A 21,879-nucleotide genomic window follows, 5' to 3' on the forward strand; every position below is an offset into this window, starting at 1 on the left:
GACCTCAAACATTTTGTTACAAGACAATGTTAATTCATTCAACATCTTAGATTGATCCATCATGAAATTTTCTAGCCTATTCAATTGGGATTGTTGAGTAAAGAAATCATCACCTTGGCTTTGAGTCTTTGGAGTAATTTTGGGTGGGGTATCTCTTTGAACATCATTTTGAAAATTTCCCCTACCTTGATTACTCCAATTACCCTTACCATGATTTTGGCCGGAATTTTGATTATGGTTACCATAACCTTGGTTATGATCCCCATATTCTTGGCCATAGCTTTGATCATTACAACTAAAGTTGTTATGGTTACCACAAAATTCTTGGGTCACACGGTTACCATTACCACTCTTTTGGTTGTAATTATCATAGCTCCCATTATTGTGATAATTCCTATTTTCAACAATCTTTTGAGCATTAAATCTAGGTCCAAAATCATTATTATCATCACAATTCACATGCACATTCTCATATCCATCATATCTATCACAAGGAACATTGGAGCAATTAGAAGTATCATGATCATTCTTTCCACACATATCACAAACCAAGCATTCTCTAATCATGCAACAAGAAGCAAAAGGAGGGTTAGAGTAAGAAGATATACCTCTCCCCTTAAATTTGGAGGGAAGACTAGAAGCTTGTGAAGGACTCTCGAGCTTGTTGTTGAGAGAATTCACCTCCTTTCCTAACTCCGAGACCATTGTGGACAATTCGTTGATGACATAAGATTGATCGGTTGAGCAACTTGTGCTTGCCGATTCCCTCTCTACATCATGCTAATCCATGTAATTCCTTACCACATCATCTATTACATCCACAACCTCTTCTTCCGTCTTGTTCATGATTGGCCCTCCGGCTCCGGCATCTAGGCTCGATCTACCTTGAAAGCTCAAACCACTATAGAAGATTTGGATCACTTGGTATGTTGGAATCCCGTGGTGAGGACATTCCCTTTGGTAGTCCTTGTACCTCTCCCATGCTTCATAGAGATTCTCTCTAGTTAATTACTTAAATCTTTGGATTAAAGCTCTAGCCTCCGTCGTCTTCTTTGGTGGGTAGAAACGGGACAAGAATGTTGGGGTTTGGTGAGTCCGACTCACCGCGGAAACAAACCCAAAACCAAGACCGCACTCGCAATAAATAAAACCATAAACATAACTAAATTAATCACAAGATTAAGATAAGGTAATTACCTTTGACGCGTGCTTCGCTCCAAATGAGCTCTTACTTGAAAGCTTCAAGTCCCGCTCGCACGGAGACCTCCAACGAAGTCCACCCGCACCAACAAAACCGACTAGGTCCAATGTCTTGGGGTTAGCAAGACCCAACCAACAAAACCCGAGTAATTATATTGAGTTCAAAGGTTTTCACTAATTGTGATGCCTTTTCCAACTCTTACTCAAGCATCTTTCCCAATGCCCATACTTGGGTATTTATAGGAAATGATGGGAGTATCATTTACTCTCCCATCAATGTGGGATAGTATGATTTTTCCATTTTATTTTAAAGCTAAAATAAAATCAATAATCAAGCTAGTAATAAATCAACAAGTGGCAAGCTCATGTGAGTGGTTAGGTGAGGACCACTTGGAGAAGGGGGGGACCAAACTTGCTCCCCACTCCCTCTCCCATAACCGGCCACCTCACTCCCCACACACTCAAGGACCACAAGCCACATGGCACCTACCCTTGGGCACCAAGGCAGCCAAGGTGGGCTGCCATGTGCTGCTGTCCGTGGCAGCCACGCCTAGCAAGCCCAGCAATCCCAGCACTCGCATGCGGGCTGCCAGCCGCTGCTGGCCAGCACGCCCAGCATGCTTGTGCGGGCTGCTGCTGCTGGCCTTGTGCCTTGGCCAGCGCTGCTAGGCAGCAAGCAATGGCCTAGCCATGCTGCTGCTAGCTGTGGCGAGCTGGCGCGCCTAGCGTGCTAGCTCCAGCAGCTTGTTGCGGCATGGCTTGCTAGCCATTGCACGCACAAGGCTGCGCCTAGCATGCTAGCACGCACTAGGCAGCGCCTAGCCTTGCGATGCTAGCATGAGTGCGCTAGCACGCACCAGCCAGCCTAGGCTCGGCTTGGTGCGCATGCTAGCCACCATGCTAGGCTATACGCCCTTAGCACTCGGTTTGCTTGGGCATTCCGATGCTAGGGGTATTTTGGTCTTTTGTTGATTTATTACTATTTCTCGTCTCGTCTTTCACTATTTTCGACTCGACTTCCGACGCTCGGTTTCGACGCTCTAAGCTCGAATTTCCGACGTCTAAATAAATATTACTCGGTCGACTCATTAATTCCTTCCGAATTAATTCGTCGTTTCAGTTTGTTGAATGCTTGGGTGTGACCCGAAGGGTTCAGTCAAGATTAAGCTGTAACATTAATTATCCATTAATATTACTGATCGGAAGCGGCCTCCCACCAGGCATTCCGATCACTTGACCTTAGTGAATATATTAGCTTTCTAATAATTCTGAACCCGCTAACGGAATAGTACACTTGTTTGAAGGACACCATTCCTTTGAATCTCCCACTTGTCCTTCCGGACAAGTGCTCATTTTGTGTACAGCCTTTTCCTATGTCGCTTAATGTCTCTTCATGAACTATAAGGTAAGATTTATTTTTTGTCATCCTTATTACGTCCAGAAGTGTTTCCCGATTCCGAGTCCGACTGTCAATAAACAGATGATTTCTAAAATCCATCCGAGCACGGCCATGCAGTTTACAATCTCGCTCTACGAGAGGCCTTGTATACAACAAAGACATCTTCCCTATTTTACTAGGGGGACATTCCCAGTCTTGTAATGTAGCTCCTCTTACTGAGAGGACCTAGCCGCCCGAGTGTTGCCGTTATAATCCCCTATTACGGCAGACATTTGACAACATCAAAGCGAACTAGTACTCAAACAAGAGAACTCACACTACTCATGGTCGAGGAAATAGGTTCCGATAGCCATAATGAGAAGTATACTTATGACAAATTTTTAATTTCTTAAAGTATTCTCATAGGTCGATCCAGTATGGTTCTAAACCAATACCTGTGCAAATGATTTATGACAATCATGTCCTCGTAGCACATGAAACGGTGCTATAAATCAGACTACACACTAATCTCAATTGGTCATTAATCGTCCATCGTTTAAATGACCTTGATTAGGGATAATTTTCGATTATAATATTCAATGTTCACTTAATAGGTGTTTCCTTACCAAGACTAGTCTTGATACCCCATTTTAAATATTCTCAGAATCGAATGGACTCATTATTTAATCCTAAACCACAATTAAATAGCATAACGGAGTAATAAAATGTTGCATGAAATTTTATATTACTCCAAAACATGAATGGTTTTCCTTAGTGTCTTACATTAACTTTTCTCAAAATCAACTAAAACACTAAACAAGGAAATCAAAGCCAGTCTCCTACATGCTTGATTCCCATTGCCTCAACGTGCTTGTTGTGCTTCACTTGAGGCAAAGGTTTAGTAAGTGGATCGGCTACATTGTCATCCGTTCCAACTTTGCAAATTCTGATTTCACCCTCTGATTTCCATTCTCGAATCATGTGAAATCGCCGCTTGACATGTTTGACCTTCTGATGTTCCCTAGGCTCTCTGGCCTGAGCAATAGCTCCATTGTTGTCACAATAGAGGGCTATTGGACCCTTTATAGAGGGTACAACATCAAGTTCGCCAACGAACTTACGAATCCAAACAGCCTCCTTAGCTGCTTCAGCAGCTGCCAAGTATTCGGCTTCAGTTGTAGAATCTGCAGTTGTACTCTGCTTTGCGCTCTTCCAACTAAACGCCCCTCCATTCAGACAGAACACATATCCAGATTGCGATTTGAAATCGTCTCTGTCTGTCTGGAAGCTTGCGTCGGTATAACCTTCCACAACTAAATCCTTTGTACCACCATACACCAGGAATTTATCCTTGTTCCTTTTCAGGTACTTTAGGATATTTTTGGCCGCAGTCCAATGCGCCTCTCCTGGGTCTGATTGGTAACGGCTCGTAGCACTCAAGGCATACGACACATCTGGCCTAGTACATATCATGGCATACATGATAGATCCAATAAGCGAAGCATATGGAATCTAATTCATTCTTACCCGCTCATCAAGTGTCTGTGGACACTGCTTCTTGCTTAGGGTTATGCCATGTGACATTGGCAGGTGACCTCTTTTGGCCTCCTCCATGCCAAATTGAGCAAGTACCTTATTAATATAAGTACTTTGACTCAATCCAATCATCCTTTTCGATCTATCCCTATAGATCTTGATGCCTAGTATGTACTGAGCCTCTCCCAAGTCTTTCATTGAGAAGCACTTTCCGAGCCAGGCCTTTACAGACTCTAACAATGGAATGCTGTTTCCAATGAGCAATATGTCATCGACATATAAGACTAGGAAGGCGATGTCACTCCCACTGACCTTCTTGTAAACACAAGATTCATCTGGATTCTTGATAAAACCAAACTTACTGATGGCTTCATCGAAACACAGATTCCAACTTCTGCTTGCTTGCTTTAATCCATAAATGGACTTCTTAAGCTTACAAACTTTCCTAGCATTGTTTTGGTCGACAAAACCTTCAGGCTGTGTCATATACACAGTTTCTTCCAAATAACCATTAAGGAAGGCGGTTTTGACGTCCATCTGCCATATTTCATAGTCGTAATATGCAGCAATCGCTAGGAGGATCCGAACGGATTTAAGCATTGCGACTGGTGAAAAGGTTTCATCGTAATCAAAACCATGAACTTGTCTGTAACCTTTTGCCACCAATCTAGCTTTGTAAATGAATACATTTCCATCTTTATCGGTTTTCAACTTGAAAATCCACTTACATCCGATCGGTGTATAACCTTCGGGTAAGTCAACCAAGTCCCAGACTTGATTTTCAAACATGGAATCCATTTCAGATCTCATGGCCTCTTGCCATTTAGCAGAGTCGGTGCTTGCCATCGCTTGCTTGTAGGTTGCTGGTTCATCTCCATCCATAATCAGGATGTCCTGATTCTCGGTTAATACTAAACCAAGATATCTATCAGGTTGAGATCTCGGCCTCAGAGACCTACGTAGGGTAATGGATTGAGCATTTGCATTGTCGGTTCGACTTTGCACATTTTGATCATTTTGACCTGCGTCAACAGATGCTGTTTGAGCACTTTGACTGTCATTATGATTTTGTTGCTCATCCTTACGAACTTCGTCGAGTTCGATTTTCCTCCCACTTGTCATTTTGGAAAGGTGCTCCTTCTCCAAAAAGACACCATCGCGAGCAACAAACACTTTGTTCTCCGATTTGTTGTAGAAGTAATACCCTTTGGTTTCTTTTGGGTAGCCCACAAAGTAAACCTTGTCAGATTTGGGATGAAGTTTGTCAGAGATCAATTTCTTGACATATGCTTCGCATCCCCATATCTTTAGAAAAGATAACCTAGGAGGTTTCTTCGTCCATAATTCATATGGAGTCTTTTCTACAGCTTTTGATGGAGCACGGTTCAGTGTTAGTGCCGCAGTTAGAAGTGCGTGTCCCCAGAAAGAGATAGGAAGATCACTAAGACCCATTGTTGATCGTACCATGTCTAACAAGGTCCGATTTCTCCTTTCGGATACTCCGTTCCATTGTGGAGTTCCTGGAGGTGTGAATTCTGAAAGTATACCCTTTTCTTTCAGATGGTCATCGAATTCTTGGCTCAAGTATTCACCACCTCGATCCGATCGAAGGGCTTTGATTTTCTTGCCAAGCTGATTTTCAACTTCACTCTGAAATTCTTTGAACTTTTTAAATGATTCAGATTTGTGCGACATGAGGTAGACATAGCCATATCTACTATAGTCGTCTGTGAAAGTGATGAAATATCGATGTCCATTTCTTGTGGTTGAGCTCATTGGTCCACATACATCGGTATGTATAAGACCCAATAAGTCACTTGCCGTTTCTCCCAACTTGGAGAATGGTTGTTTAATCATCTTGTCTAATAGACATCCTTCGCAATTCTCAAACGATTCTAAATCGAAAGAGTCAAGAACACCTTCTTGTAGAAGTTTCTTGATGCGTTTGATGTTAATGTGGACAAGACGACAATGCCACAAGTAAGTCTGATTTGACTCCATGGTCTTAGCTCTTTTGGTATCATTATTCACATTATAAACTTGTTTGTCTAATGAAAGCACATAAAGACCATTTTCAGAATGTGCAATACCATATAAAACATTATCGAGATAAAATGAACATTCTTTGTTCTTTACTCGAAATTCAAAACCTTTGGCGTCCAACGCCGAAATTGAAATAATGTTTTTGGTAATGTTAGGAACATAATAAACATTATCGAGTTCCAAAACTAGCCCGGTGGGCAAAGACAAACTGAGAGTTCCTACGGATACGGCACCAATTCTGGCTCCATTGCCGACCCGGAGTTCAATCTCTCCCTTCTCTAGCCTTCTAGCGTTCCTTAGTCCCTGAGAATTGGAACAAAGGTGTGAGCCACATCCGGTATCTAATACCCATGATGTTAAGCTAGTGAAGTTAAAGTCTATAACGAATATACCTGATTCAGAAGCAACGGTTCCGTTCTTCTTATCTTCCTTGAACTTGAGGCAATCTCTCTTCCAATGTCCCTTCTTCTTACAGTAGAAACATTCGGAATCAGATTTAGAAGATGCTACCCTCTTATCCTTGGTAGCTTTAGTCTTAGGCGGAAAAGTTTTCTTCTTACCTTTCCCCTTAAAGCCTTTCTTCTTCTTGCCCGAAAATTTGAACGGCTTGCCCTTTTTAATCATGAGCATATCATGCTTTCCCTCATCCTTGAGCGTTTGCTCAGCTTGCTTCAACATACCATGAAGCTCGGTGAGGGTTTTCTCCATGCTGTGCATATTATAGTTCATCTTGAACTGATCATAGCCTTTGTGCAGCGAGTGGAGAATGATGTCAATTGCCATCTCGGTTGAATACCCCGCATCAAGCCTTCCCATGTTTTCAAACAATCCAATCATTTTGAGTACATGTGGGCTGACTGGCTCTCCTTTCTTGAGCTTGCTCTCAAGGATCTGCCTGTGGGTTTCAAACCTTTCAGTTCGGGCCTGCTCTTGGAACATATTCTGCAATTCAGAAATGATCTCAAAAGCCGTCTCCTTTTCAAAGAAAGTCTTTTGAAGCTCAAGAGACATTGTGGCCAACATGATACATTTGACATCTCGATTGGCACTTTGCCATCGATTTAGGGCAGCTTGAGTTACCTCCTCATTAGGAGTCTCGGGCATTTCCTCATCAAGGACATATTCCTTTTGCTCTTGCATGAGAACAATTCGCAAATTCCTTTGCCAATCAAGAAAATTTGGCCCACTCAGTTTCTCCTTGTCGAGAATTGAGCGTAACGAGAATTGGTTGTTTGAGTTATTTGAAGACATGATTCTACAATTGAAAGAATTTTGAAATGAAAAACCATTCATTATACTTAAATAAGATTGAAATCATGAAATTTAATCAAACTTATTTAAAACGTCTTATTCACACATTAAAGATTGTCCCCAATTTTGGTGAGAATAAGTCGATTCCAAGATCCAAAGAAACAAAGAGTGGTTAAGCATGCTTTGGCTTGTCTTAACACTCAATCTCCTAAGGTAAGCAACGCTTTGCTAATGGCTCCAAGCCATTCTTGGTTGAATAAATCGTCGCATCCAATGCTCTCTAAACAATTTATTCACTTTGCCACGACATGTTAGGACTCCATCACTCATATCGTTGAGTATAACCAAAACCACTTGCATACCCAGTATGCCTTACGTTCCTTGGAGAAGTAGTGATGCCTCGCTTTGGCGTAGCCACCACTACCCTCGTTCAGTTGGTAAGTGTGTTTTGGAATGGCAAGTTTTACTCAATTTTAAGGGACCTAGGGTTTCTATGTTGGTTGATTTAAATGAACTTAATTAATCATCTCAACATTCGAAATCCTAACCATGCATCTAACATATAATTCAAATATATAAACATAAATATATATCGAAAACATAAATAGAGATGCATTTGGCAACTAGCATGACCCCTTGAGATCTTCAAGTCTTCAAAAGGTCTTCATTTGCAACTTCATGGCTTCGTCTTCTAAGAACCCCGTCTTCAAGACTTGACCAAATAATATAATTGCTAATATCTACGATTAGGACTAATCTAAATATTAAGGTACAAAAATACTCAACGGTTCGCAGACCGTATTTAGATTTACAAAAATACATCACGGATCACAGTCCGTATTTTCTATCCTAATCGGGCCCCACTAGTTGCCATTTCATAAAACCTGTGAGAGAATTTTACATTCCATTCATCCATTCACTATCTGTGAATGGCCCATGCATTTCACAACGATCAAACAAGTAACAATGCATAAAATCGCGCGAGAACTAGTAATTAATCTAGGTGGTTAATCCAATTAACACGCCTAATTAAACTAGTCAAAGTTGTTTTAACCGGTTATGGTAATAACCGGTTATGGAACCGTATATGACCCTTATATGTTGCCATAAATGTCCGTGGTAGGCTTGAAGTCACAATATCGGTGCAAGTTTGGAACGGGTAAATTGACTGTTTAAAGGCATATTGGATGATTTCACCCACTCAATTGGACTCCCGGAGGGTATCAGGAACCATGGTAAACATCTCGGCATTTTTTATTTCCGGGCGAAAAAATGTCAAAAAAATCCTAAATTGAAGGATATAATCCACACTTTTTGAGGAATTTTGAGGTTTTGGGGACCGGTGGCGAAAAGTCTTGAGAGCCTAGGTGTAGGGAATATTTCAAGCATTATGATAACCTTAAACTTGAACCCCAGTGTGATCATACACTAAAGTACGGTGGCGTTCCAAAGGGAAAGAGAAAGAGCAAAAAGAGTCGCCAACAAGTTTTAGGAACTTGTAAACCCAAAAGACAATCCAAAAGGACCATCAACTACTCCATAAGGTCTTGAACCAAACAGGGTCCGGGGATGAGGGTACGAATCCAATCTACAAAAGAAAGGACCCGCCCTATAAAATAGGCCTCTACTTTGTTCTGCTCGTATTCATGCGCGCTTTTCGAATAACATACAAACATTATATTAATCCTACCCTGTTTAAACTATGTTGGTTGAAATTAATGCACAAATAAATCTATTATTGGCGATCACTTGACTTAAAATCACATTAGCCTAAACCAAATTATTAATTATCTTATTAAGCGTGATTTCAAGTACAAATTCCCTTTAAACCTGCATAAAAGACGTGATCAAGCAATAACAATAGTATATATCAAGCAACATAATAATAAGCAATAATAATAATCATAATAACAATAACGATGATAATAGCATGATAAGGCATAATAAAGCTTGATAATAATAGCAAGTTCCTAGGCATGATACTAAAAAGATTAATAACAAATCCTAGCATGTCACTAAACAATAAAGATCAAAGCTTTAAACCGAACATGGTACTAACATGATATTAGAAAGAGTAAAGCAATAAAAGGCACCCTAAACATGATTCTAGAAAGCATAAAATAACATCCTAACATGATACAAGGAATTAATCAATAATAAACATGCTTTCTACATTGAAAGAGAGTAATAAGATTACATACTTTGAAGCCTCGTACCTCTTTCTATTAACAAAATACACAAGTTAGTAAACTTCAATGAAAATAACTAAAGAATAATTAAAGAATTAAATTGAAATCAAATTAAATAAAGTTTAGACTAGTTTTGGACCAAACCCTCAGAAAATATCAACCTTGCACGTCTAGGGCGAAGGCAACTTCGAACTTGGCTAGATGACTCTAAGTCTAATGAATGCGGAATATTGTATGTAAAAAGGTTGGTTTAGAAAGAGAGGGAGAAAGAAAGCATATATTGCTTAAGAGAGAAAAGAGAGAACTAAGGAAGAGTTAATGGGAATTGATGATTCTGAAAACAGGAATTCGGACGCTATTTATAATGAAAATAATCCGGAAAATCATAGAATTTGATAAGGAATAAAACTCCACACTGTCGCCAAGAATTAACTCTGTCGCGACGCGACAATGTCTGTTGCGAGGCGACAAGGTCTGTCGCGCGGCGACAGAGTAAATAGGAGTATTGGGCCTCATAAAAAAAATAATGGGCCAATTAGATAAATGAAATGGGCTAGCTTTGTTTAATATGCATTGAATAAATTGTTGAATGGAATTAAAAATCCTTTTTGAACAAAATCAATCATCAACCCAAAAATAATTTGTAACTTTAAAACTTAAATCCCGGAAAACACACATAACTATTATAAATAAAATAAAAATTTATTTATAATATATTTATAAATACGATGGATTACATGAGGTCACGATATCGGTGCAAGTTTGGAACGGGTAAATTGACTGTTTAAAGGCATATTGGATGGTTCCACCCACACAATTGGACTCCCGGAGGGTATTAGAAACCAGGGTAAACATCTCGGCAATTTTATTTCTGGGCGAAAAAAGGTAAAAAAAATTCCAAAAATAAAGGCTATAATCCACGCTTTTCGAGGAATTTTGAGATTACGGGGCCTGGTGGAAAAAAGTCTTGAGACCCTAGGAAATACATCTTAGGGTCATATAATGACGTTTGGAACTATATATGATCCTTATATGTTGCCAAAAATGTCCGTGATAGGCTTGAGGTCACGATATCGGTGTCAGTTTTGAACGGGTAAATTGACTGTTTAAAAGCATATTGGATGGTTCCACCCACTGAATTGGACTCCCGGTGGGTATTAGGAACCATGTTAAACATCTCGGCAATATTTATTTCCGGGCGAAAAAAGGTCAAAAAATTCCAAAATTAAAGGCTATTATCCACGCTTTTTGAGGTATTTTGAGGTTACGGGGCCCATTGGCGAAAAAAAGTCTTGAAACCCTAGGGGATACATCATAAGTTTAATAATGACGTTTGGAACCGTATATGACCCTTATATGTTGCCATAAATGTCCGTGGTAGGCTTGAGGTCACGATATCGGTGCAAGTTTGGAACAAGTAAATTGACTGTTGAAAGGCATAATAGATGGTTCCACCTACTCAATTGGACTCCCGGAGGATATTATGAACCATGGTAAACATCTCGACAATTTTTATTTTCGGGCGAAAAAAGGTTAAAAATTCAAAAATCCAAGGCTATAATCCACGCTTTTTGAGGAATTTTGAGGTTACGGGGCCCGGTGGCGAAAAGTCTTGAGAGCCTAGGTGTAGGGAATATTTCAAGCATTATGATAACCTTAAACTTGAACCCTAGTGTGATCATACACTAAAGTACGGTGGCGTTCCAAAGGGAAAGAGAAAGAGCAAAAAGAGTCGCCAACAAGTTTTAGGAACTTGTAAACCCAAAAGACAATCCAAAAGGACCATCAACTACTCCATAAGGTCTTGAACCAAACAGGGTCCGGGGATGAGGGTACGAATCCAATCTACAAAAGAAAGGACTCGCCCTATAAAATAGGCCTCTACTTTGTTCTGCTCGTATTCATGCGCGCTTTTCGAATAACATACAAACATTATATTAATCCTACCCTGTTTAAACTATGTTGGTTGAAATTAATGCACAAATAAATCTATTATTGGCGATCACTTGACTTAAAATCACATTAGCCTAAACCAAATTATTAATTATCTTATTAAGCGTGATTTCAAGTACAAATTCCCTTTAAACCTGCATAAAAGACGTGATCAAGCAATAACAATAGTATATATCAAGCAACATAATAATAAGCAATAATAATAATCATAATAACAATAACGATGATAATAGCATGATAAGGCATAATAAAGCTTGATAATAATAGCAAGTTCCTAGGCATGATACTAAAAAGATTAATAACAAATCCTAGCATGTCACTAAACAATAAAGATCAAAGCTTTAAACCTAACATGGTACTAACATGATATTAGAAAGAGTAAAGCAATAAAAGGCACCCTAAACATGATTCTAGAAAGCATAAAATAACATCCTAACATGATACAAGGAATTAATCAATAATAAACATGCTTTCTACATTGAAAGAGAGTAATAAGATTACATACTTTGAAGCCTCGTACCTCTTTCTATTAACAAAATACACAAGTTAGTAAACTTCAATGAAAATAACTAAAGAATAATTAAAGAATTAAATTGAAATCAAATTAAATAAAGTTTAGACTAGTTTTGGACCAAACCCTCAGAAAATATCAACCTTGCACGTCTAGGGCGAAGGCAACTTCGAACTTGGCTAGATGACTCTAAGTCTAATGAATGCGGAATATTGTATGTAAAAAGGTTGGTTTAGAAAGAGAGGGAGAAAGAAAGCATATATTGCTCAAGAGAGAAAAGAGAGAACTAAGGAAGAGTTAATGGGAATTGATGATTCTGAAAACAGGAATTCGGACGCTATTTATAATGAAAATAATCCGGAAAATCATAGAATTTGATAAGGAATAAAACTCCACACTGTCGCCCAGAATTAACTCTGTCGCGACGCGACAATGTCTGTTGCGAGGCGACAAGGTCTGTCGCGCGGCGACAGAGTAAATAGGAGTATTGGGCCTCATAAAAAAAATAATGGGCCAATTAGATAAATGAAATGGGCTAGCTTTGTTTAATATGCATTGCATAAATTGTTGAATGGAATTAAAAATCCTTTTTGAACAAAATCAATCATCAACCCAAAAATAATTTGTAACTTTAAAACTTAAATCCCGGAAAACACACATAACTATTATAAATAAAATAAAAATTTATTTATAATATATTTATAAATACGATGGATTACATGAGGTCACGATATCGGTGCAAGTTTGGAACGGGTAAATTGACTGTTTAAAGGCATATTGGATGGTTCCACCCACACAATTGGACTCCCGGAGGGTATTAGAAACCAGGGTAAACATCTCGGCAATTTTATTTCTGGGCGAAAAAAGGTAAAAAAAATTCCAAAAATAAAGGCTATAATCCACGCTTTTCGAGGAATTTTGAGATTACGGGGCCTGGTGGAAAAAAGTCTTGAGACCCTAGGAAATACATCTTAGGGTCATATAATGACGTTTGGAACTATATATGATCCTTATATGTTGCCAAAAATGTCCGTGATAGGCTTGAGGTCACGATATCGGTGTCAGTTTTGAACGGGTAAATTGACTGTTTAAAAGCATATTGGATGGTTCCACCCACTCAATTGGACTCCCGGAGGGTATTAGGAACCATGTTAAACATCTCGGCAATATTTATTTCCGGACGAAAAAAGGTCAAAAAATTCCAAAATTAAAGGCTATTATCCACGCTTTTTGAGGTATTTTGAGGTTACGGGGCCCGTTGGCGAAAAAATGTCTTGAAACCCTAGGGGATACATCATAAGTTTAATAATGACGTTTGGAACCGTATATGACCCTTATATGTTGCCATAAATGTCCGTGGTAGGCTTGAGGTCACGATATCGGTGCAAGTTTGGAACAAGTAAATTGACTGTTGAAAGGCATAATAGATGGTTCCACCTACTCAATTGGACTCCCGGAGGATATTATGAACCATGGTAAACATCTCGACAATTTTTATTTTCGGGCGAAAAAAGGTCAAAAATTCAAAAATCCAAGGCTATAATCCACGCTTTTTGAGGAATTTTGAGGTTACGGGGCCCGGTGGCGAAAAAAAGTCTTGAAACCCTAGGGGATACATCATAAGTTTAATAATGACGTTTGGAACCGTATATGACCCTTATATGTTGCCATAAATGTCCGTGGTAGGCTTGAGGTCACGATATCGGTGCAATTTTGGAACGGGTAAATTGACTGTTTAAAGACATATTGGATGGTTCCACCACTCAATCGGACTCCCGGAGGATATTATGAACCATGGTAAACATCTCGGCAATTTTGATCCCGGGTGAAAAAGGTCTAAAAATTCCAAAATTTAAGGCTATAATCCACGCTTTTTAAGGAATTTTGAGTTTACGGGGCCTGGAGGAGAAAAAAAATCTTAAGACCCTAGGGGATACATCTTAGGGTCATATAATGACGTTTGGAAACTTATATGACCCTTATATGTTGCCATAAATATCTGTGGTTGGCTTGAGGTCATGATAACGGTGCAAGTTTGGAACGGGTAAATTGACTGTTTAAAGGCATATTGGATGGTTCCACCCACTCAATTGGACTCCCATAGGGTATTAGGAACCGTGGTAAACATCTCGGCTATTTTTATTTCCAGGCGAAAAAAGGTCAAAAAATTCCAAAATTGAAGGCTATAATCCACGCTCTTAGAGGAATTTTGAGGTTACGGGGCCCGGTGGAAAAAAGTCCTGAGACCCTAGGGGATACATCTTAGGGTCATATAATGACGTCTAAAACCATATATGACCCTTATATGTTGCCATAAAAGTTCGTGGTAGGCTTGAGGTCACGATATCGGTGCAAGTTTAGAACGGGTAAATTGAATGTTTAAAGGCATATTGGATGGTTCCACCCACTCAATTGGACTCCCGGAGGGTATTAGGAACCATGTTATATATTTCGGCAATTTTTATTTCCGGACGAAAAAAGGTCAAAAATTTCCAAAATTCAAGGCTATAATCCACGCTTTTTGAAGAATTTTGAAGTTACGGGGCCTGGTGGAGAAAAGTCTTGAGATCCTATGGGATGCATCTTAGGGTCATATAATGACGTTTGGAACCCTATATGACCCTTATATGTAGCCATAAATGTCCGTTGTAGGCTTGAGATCACGATATCAGTGCAAGTTTGGAACGGGTAAATTGACTGTTTAAAAGTATATTGGATGGTTCCACCCACTCTATTGGACTCCCGAAGGGTATTAGGAACCATGGTAAACATCTCGGTAATTTTTATTTCCGGGCGAAAAAAGGTCAAAAAATTCCAAAATTAAAGGTTATAATCCACGCTTTTTGAGGAATTTTGAGGCTACGGGGCCCGTTGGCGAAAAATCTTGAGACCCTAGGGGATACATTTTAGGGTCATATAATAACGTTTGGAACCATATATGACCCTTATATGTTGCCATAAATGTCCGTGGTAGGCTTGAGGTCACGATATCGGTGCAAGTTTAGAATGGGTAAATTGAATGTTTAAAGGCATATTGGATGGTTCCACCCACTCAATTGCACTCCCGAAGGGTATTAGGAACCATGGTAAATATCTCAACAATTTTTATTTTTGGGCGAGAAAAGGTCAAAAAATTTCAAAATTAAAGGTTATAATTAACGTTTTTGAGGATTTTTGAGGTTATGGGTCCCGGTGGCGTAAAGTCTTGAGACCCTAGGGGAAACATTTTAGGGTCATATAATGACGTTTGGAACCATATATGACCCTTATATGTTGCCACAAATGTCCGTGGTAGGCATGAGATCACGATATCGGTGCAAGTTTAGAACGGGTAAATTGACTGTTAAAAGGCTATTGGATGGTTCCACCCACTCAATTGGACTCCCGGAGGGTATTAGGAATCGTGGTAAACATCTCGGAAATTTTTATTTTCGGCCAAAAAAAGGTCAAATAATTCCAAAATTGAAGGCTGTAATCCACGCTTTTAGAGGAATTGAATTTTGAGGTTACGGGGCCCGGTGGTGAAAAGTCTTGAGACCCTAGGGGATGCATCTCAGGGTCTTATAATGACGTTTGGAACCATATATGACCCTTATTTGTTGCCATATATGTCCGTGGTAGGCTTGAGGTCACGATATCGGTTTAAGTTTTGAACGGGTAAATTGACTGTTTAAAGCCATATTGGATGTTTCCATTCAGTCAATTGGAATCGCGGAGAGTATTAGGAACTATTTAGGGTAATTTTACCCCGCCATATTGGCCAATCAGAGGGCGACACGTGTCAGCACATGGATAGTCCAAAATGGACTTCTTCTTGCTTGACACGTGTCATCCCTGATATTTGGGAAAAATGTCGGCCTTCAGGCCCAAATCCCGAGAAAGCCGCAATGCGGCGCAGCCTACCACTGATTAGGGTTCTATGACCTAATTAGGGGCACCATTACCAAGGACTCTTTAAATAGGGAGATTCCCCTCTTTTGGAGGGTACGTTTTTCCATTTATTGCAAACTGTCCCTTTGATAGAGACAACTGAGCTAGAAATCCTAGCAGATCCCCACATAAATTTCCGCACCTTTTTCTCTCCTTTCAAGTTACTCACTTGATCGTCGGAGGCGGAGCACCTACCAAACGGTGTGTCCGTTTGTCTTGCAGGTATAGGCCGCTCCGGACCAGTGTTCGAGCTGTAACTCTCCCGAGGGACAAAAACACCCAAAACATTTGGCGTCGTTTGTGGGGAGAGTACCTCAAGATGGTTCAAAGTTCTGTACCAATTCTCAATTCTACCTCTCTACGTCCGGGTAACCTAGACGACTTGCAACCGGTTATTCAATTGGAAGGGTTTGAAATCCCTCAGCCTCCACCTCAGCCTCAGCCAAAGGTATTAACTAAGGAGGAGGAAGAAGAAGAAGAAGACAATGATGTGGAGACCTACATATCTAAGGATGGCTCCCTCATCTCTAAATCCATTCGTTCCAGGGATCAACTGGAGCAAAATGTAGACCAGGCGGACCTAAGCAGGCGCCCACCTGGAAGGCCAGAAGGGGAAACCTAGAAGGCTAAAGGTCAAGCCCCTGTCACCCGAGATTAGCTCATGAAATTCATGACCTCTTTCAAAGGAGAAATCAAGGCCATGATCAACTAAAACAAGGCAGCCTTTAGCAAGAGTCTGCCGGCTAAAATGACTCCCAATGATGGGAAGAAGAAAAAGCCGGTCAAGTACAGGCAGTCAACTCCTCATTCAAAGGAGAAGGCAGCCGCAAAACTTGACTGGTCTAAGATTCTGATGCCTCGGCGACCCCAGCCGGAGTCCCATAAGGCGTCTACCTTCGATGCAAGATATGTCATTAATCGGAGGAGACTGCAACAGTCTGAGTCAGCTTCTACCTCAAGCTTTCCAGACAGCTTCAACGAAGCTTCTGCAAGGAATTCTATGTCCTTGCATGAGAGTCGGACAGGCGGTAAATCCATCAACACCGAACCTCAGCTGATGATAGGGTCTACGCCATACACACCCCAGGCGCAGTATGGGCAATATGGCCTCTAATTCATGCAGCCACCTCCATGTGGAGGTCAGGTGGCATATACCCCTGTCTAGCCTCTAGACTGGCAGCTCCGGCTAATGAGGCTAGGCGAACAGCCGTCTGCCTGTGCAGCCAATATAACCAAGGCGGCTCAGCTGGCCAAGGTTAGGAATATGTTGGTGGGCACCTATGATGGTACCACCAACCCAGAAGACCACCTGATGGCATATACCAACCTCATGTGCTTACAGGGTTGGGACGATGCCACCTGGTGTTGATGTTTCCCGGCTACCTTGAAGGGCATTGCCCAGCAGTGGTTTTGCAACTTGCCAGCCGGCTCTATTGATTGCTTCAAGAAGCTTGCCTTCTTGTTTGCCACCAACTTCTCAATGAACATCCCTGCCAAGAAAACGAGCCTTGATTTGAGCACCGTTAAGTAGGGTGAGAGAGAAGGGCTACGCTCATTTGTCAGGCGGTTCAACCTGGTCAGAATACATTTCCAGGGACTGTCTGACGAGGTGGATTTCACAGACTTTTTCAAGGGTCTGAAGGACGGGTCGGCTTTTAAGTTCGACCTTGTTCGAAAAGGGGCATTTACGCTACAGGCGGCCCTAAGGGAGGCGGAGATCTACATACAAGCTACCGACCTCTACACGCTTGGTAGCCAGTCAGACTCCAAGAAGTCAGACAAACAAAAAGAAAGCCGGTCAGCTCAGCCGGGTAACAAAAAAGAAGAGAGCAAAAAGAGAAAAGAAGTCTTGGCGGTTAGTGATTCTGACCAGCCGTCCCAGAAGAAAAAGAAAGAGTTTAAACCGTACGTCCCCAAGTACGAGTTTAACATAGATTGCAACTCCATCCTCATGGAGGTAAAGGACCGGCTGTCTATTGAGAAGCAGAATCCGATGAAGAGTTCCGTCCAGTCACGGAACAAAAATAAATTTTGCCAGTTCCATGAGGAGGTTGGCCATGACACCAACGATTGCTTCAGCCTACAGCGGACGTTGGACCGTCTGGCTGACAAAGGGCTTCTAAAGTCCTACATTTCTAAGTCCCCAACTGGGGCAAAGAAGAAGAGCAAGGGTCAGTTCTCCAAGGCTACCCCCCAGCCTACTAGTAGTTCGGAAACCGACAAGGATCTGGTCTACACCATAGCAGGCGGATTTTCTTACGGTGGCCCTACCATCCGGGGCACCAAAAGCCACTTTCGAAAGATGGACAAGGATGATGATGAGCAGGCGTCTGCTTCTTCCACCTTCCCAAACGTCCTCATAACTGAGAAGGACAGGAGCAGCGTCCGCCGTCCGCATGACGACCCGGTCGTCATTGAATGTAAGGTTGCCAACCAACTGGTTGGACGGATCCTTATTGACACCGGCAGCTCGTCGGATATTATCAGCCTCCGGTGCCTGCAGAAGCTGAAATACAATGTCAGCAGCATGCATCCGGTAACCAACCCCTTGGTTGGTTTTGGGGGTGGGATGGTCTACCCAGCCGGCAGAATTGACTTGCCCATCCGGCTGGGAGAAAAATGCCAGGGACGACATATTGTCGTCAAGTTCTTGGTCGTGGAGGAGTTGACCGCCTACAATATCATCCTTGGTAGGCCAACCCTCAACGAAGCCAAGGCGGTGATAATCCCGTCTCTTATGCTCATCAAGTATGAGCGGGATGATGGCTCTGTTGGTTACCTGAACGTGGATTAGAAGACGGCTAGGGAGTGCTACCTCTTACCCGTGAAAGATACTGTGTCCCCATACGGCCAAGAGAAGGAACTAATAGACCTTGACGATGTCAAGGATGCCAACCCTGCCCCACCAGCCGTTGGTTAGAAAAGAAAAGCACCTCTGCTGGCGGAGGTGAAGAAAGAGAATAAATAGCAATCACTGACCGGGGAACGGTCGGACGAGCTCCGTCCACAACCGGCTGGAGAAAATGTTGATCTTGTTCTGGACGACAGCCGTCCAAAGCGAACGGTGAAGGTTGGGACGGTTGCTTATGCTACTCTGGGTGCAAGCTTGCACCTTCTGCTGAAAGAATTCAAAGACATCTTTGCCTTTGAAGTGGAAAAGATGCCAGGCGTCAGCTCGGATCTCGCTGTCCAGAAACTCGCCGTGGATCCCAAAAAGAAGCCCATCCAGCAAAAGAAAAGAAACCATGGCGAGGAAAGAAGTCAGGCGGCAGCTGCCGAAGTCAAAAAGCTGCTAGACGCCAGGTTCATCCGGCCCTATAATTTTCCCGACTAGGTGGCCAATGTGGTCCTTGTTAAGAAACCGAATGGGACCTGGCGCATGTGTGTTGACTATACAGACCTCAACAAGGCGTGTCCAAAGGGCAGTTAACCGCTTCCAAAGATCGACAGTCTGATCGACTCTACAGCCGGTTACGCCTTGATGAGCTTTATGGATGCCTACTCCGGCTTCCATCAGATACCCCTCCGGAAGAAGATCAAGAGAAGATGGCCTTCGTCACTGATTTGGGGTTATTCTGTTATACTGTGATGCCGTTTGGCTTGAAGAATGCGCCTGCCACTTTTCAACGGATGATTAATACGGTCTTCATTAATCAAATTGGGAGGAATATGGAGGCGTACATAGATGACATGATAGTCAAATCCAAGCACCAGACAGATCACCTTTCTGATCTCCGAGAAACATTCACCACCCTCAGGAGGCATAAGGACATGTTACACCCCAAGAAATGCGTCTTTGGTGTTGAGTCTGGGAAGTTTCTCGGATTCCTGATTGATCAAAGGGGGATAGAGGCTAACCCCGAAAAGATACAGGCGGTAATTGACATGAAGTCACCCCGTTCTGTCAAGGAAGTTCAAAGATTAACAGGTTGCCTGGCCGCCTTGGGAAGGTTCCTCAGCCGGTCAGGTGACAAATGCCTTTACTTCTTCCAAGCAATCGGGAAGAAGGCCAGGTTTGAATGGGGAGACGATGCTGAGACGGCATTCCAAAAGCTAAAAGAGCACTTGCACTCTCTACCTAGGCTGGTCAGCCCCCTACCTAGGGAGACGTTGTATATGTATTTAGCCATCTCAGATCATGCTCTCAGTGCCGTTCTCCTTGCTGAGCAAGACGGCGTTCAACTATCGGTTTACTACATTAGCCATGTCCTTAAAAATGCTGAACTCCGGTACCCCGTGGTTGAAAAATTTGGTCTTGCTTTGTACATGGCATTCAAAAAGTTGAAGCCTTACTTTCTGGCTCATCCGGTGGTAATTTACACCGACCAGCCACTCAAGCGGCCAATGTCTACCTTGGAGTCATCCGGCAGAATGTTAAAATGGGCTATTGAAATGCAATGTCTTGAAATCACTTACGAACCAAGAAAGGTAGTGAAAGGTCAGGCGTTTGCCGACTTCATTCTGGAAATGACCCGTCCGGTGGCTCCGGAAAATCTTGATCAGGTTTGGAAAGTGTATGTAGACGGGAGTTCTACAAAGAACGGCTGTGGTGCAAGCGTAATTTATGAGTCTCCTAAGGGGGACAGATATGAGTATGCATTACGGTTCAAGTTTCAGGCCTCAAACAATGATGTTGAATATGAAACCCAGCTAGCCGGAACCCGCATGTGTAAGGCGGCAGGGGCAACAAAAATTGACGTGTACTCTGATTCATAGTTGGCCGTTAGCCAATATGAGGGAATATTTGAGGCAACTCACCCGGCTATGATCAAATATCTTCAGGCGATCAAAGAGGAGGCTGGGTCACTTGAGGAGTTTCATTTGAATCAAGTACCTAGGTCTGATAACAACCAGGCGGATGCACTGTCAAAGGTTGCATCCTCCGCCTGCCATGATACGCCTCGGTCAGTCTTTTGAGAAGTACTTGAAAAAAGAAGCATCTATGAAGATCCCATTGGAGTCCTAGACCGAAGCTCTACCTGGATGGATGGCATCCGGGTATATCTCTCAGACAGAACACTTCCTGATTCCCAACAGGAGGCAGCCGTTCTGAAAAAGCGAGCCGCAAGCTTCGAGTTAAGAAATGGAGATCTCTTCAAGGCGGGGTTTCTTAAGCCTCTTTTGAAGTGCGTAACCCCAAAAAAGGGGAAGGAAGTTCTCGAAGACTTGCACTCAGGATTTTGCGCCTCCCATGTAGGCGGCAGATCTCTAGCCGTCAGAGCTAGACGACATTACTTTTGGCCCACTCTAGAGGCAGACGCCAAGGAATTGGTGAGAAAATGTGACAAGTGCCAGAAATTTGGCAAACTTATTCACCGCCTGGCTACTGATCTGACGGCCATCCACAGCCCAATCCCGTTTGCAAAATGGGGCATGGACATTTTGGGTCCTTACACGCCTGCACCAGGCGGTAAGCGTTATATCCTGGTGGTTGTGGATTACTTAACCAAGTGGGTAGAGGCTGAGGCAGTAAAGAACATCAAGACATCAGACGTCATTTCCTTCATCTGGAAGAATGTTATCACCGGTATGGGGTTCCTATGTCTATGGTGTTTGATAATGGTCCTCAGTTTGAGACGCCTCAGCTTAAAACTTGGTTGGGAGATCAGGGGATCTTAAGTTATTTTGCATCAGTCGGACGTCCCCAAGCAAACGGCCAAGTTGAAGCCTTCAACAAACTGATCTCAGACGGTATAAAGAAGAAAATAGAAAGACCCGGTGGCTTATAGGCTGAGGAATTAATCCATGTCCTATAGGCCATCCGGACAACAGCAAAGGGGGCAACCGGTGAAACTCCATTTCTCATGGTTTACGGTGCTGAAGCCGTCTTGCCCATTGAACACTATGAGCCGACTCTCAAAGTCATGCTATATGATGAAGAGGCAAAC

At 42.1% G+C, this 21,879-nt stretch overlaps 1 non-coding gene across 1 annotated transcript; it reads left to right on the forward strand.

Moving 5' to 3' along the window:
• Positions 1 to 934: 934 nt before the first annotated feature.
• On the forward strand, positions 935 to 1,040 carry LOC145609829 (small nucleolar RNA R71). The gene has a single exon (XR_014106113.1). It is a non-coding gene; the product is annotated as a small nucleolar RNA R71 (small nucleolar RNA).
• Positions 1,041 to 21,879: the final 20,839 nt, after the last annotated feature.

This window comes from Chenopodium album, chromosome 23, assembly GCF_948465745.1.
Source record: "Chenopodium album chromosome 23, dcCheAlbu1.1, whole genome shotgun sequence".
Lineage (NCBI taxonomy): Eukaryota > Viridiplantae > Streptophyta > Magnoliopsida > Caryophyllales > Amaranthaceae > Chenopodium > Chenopodium album.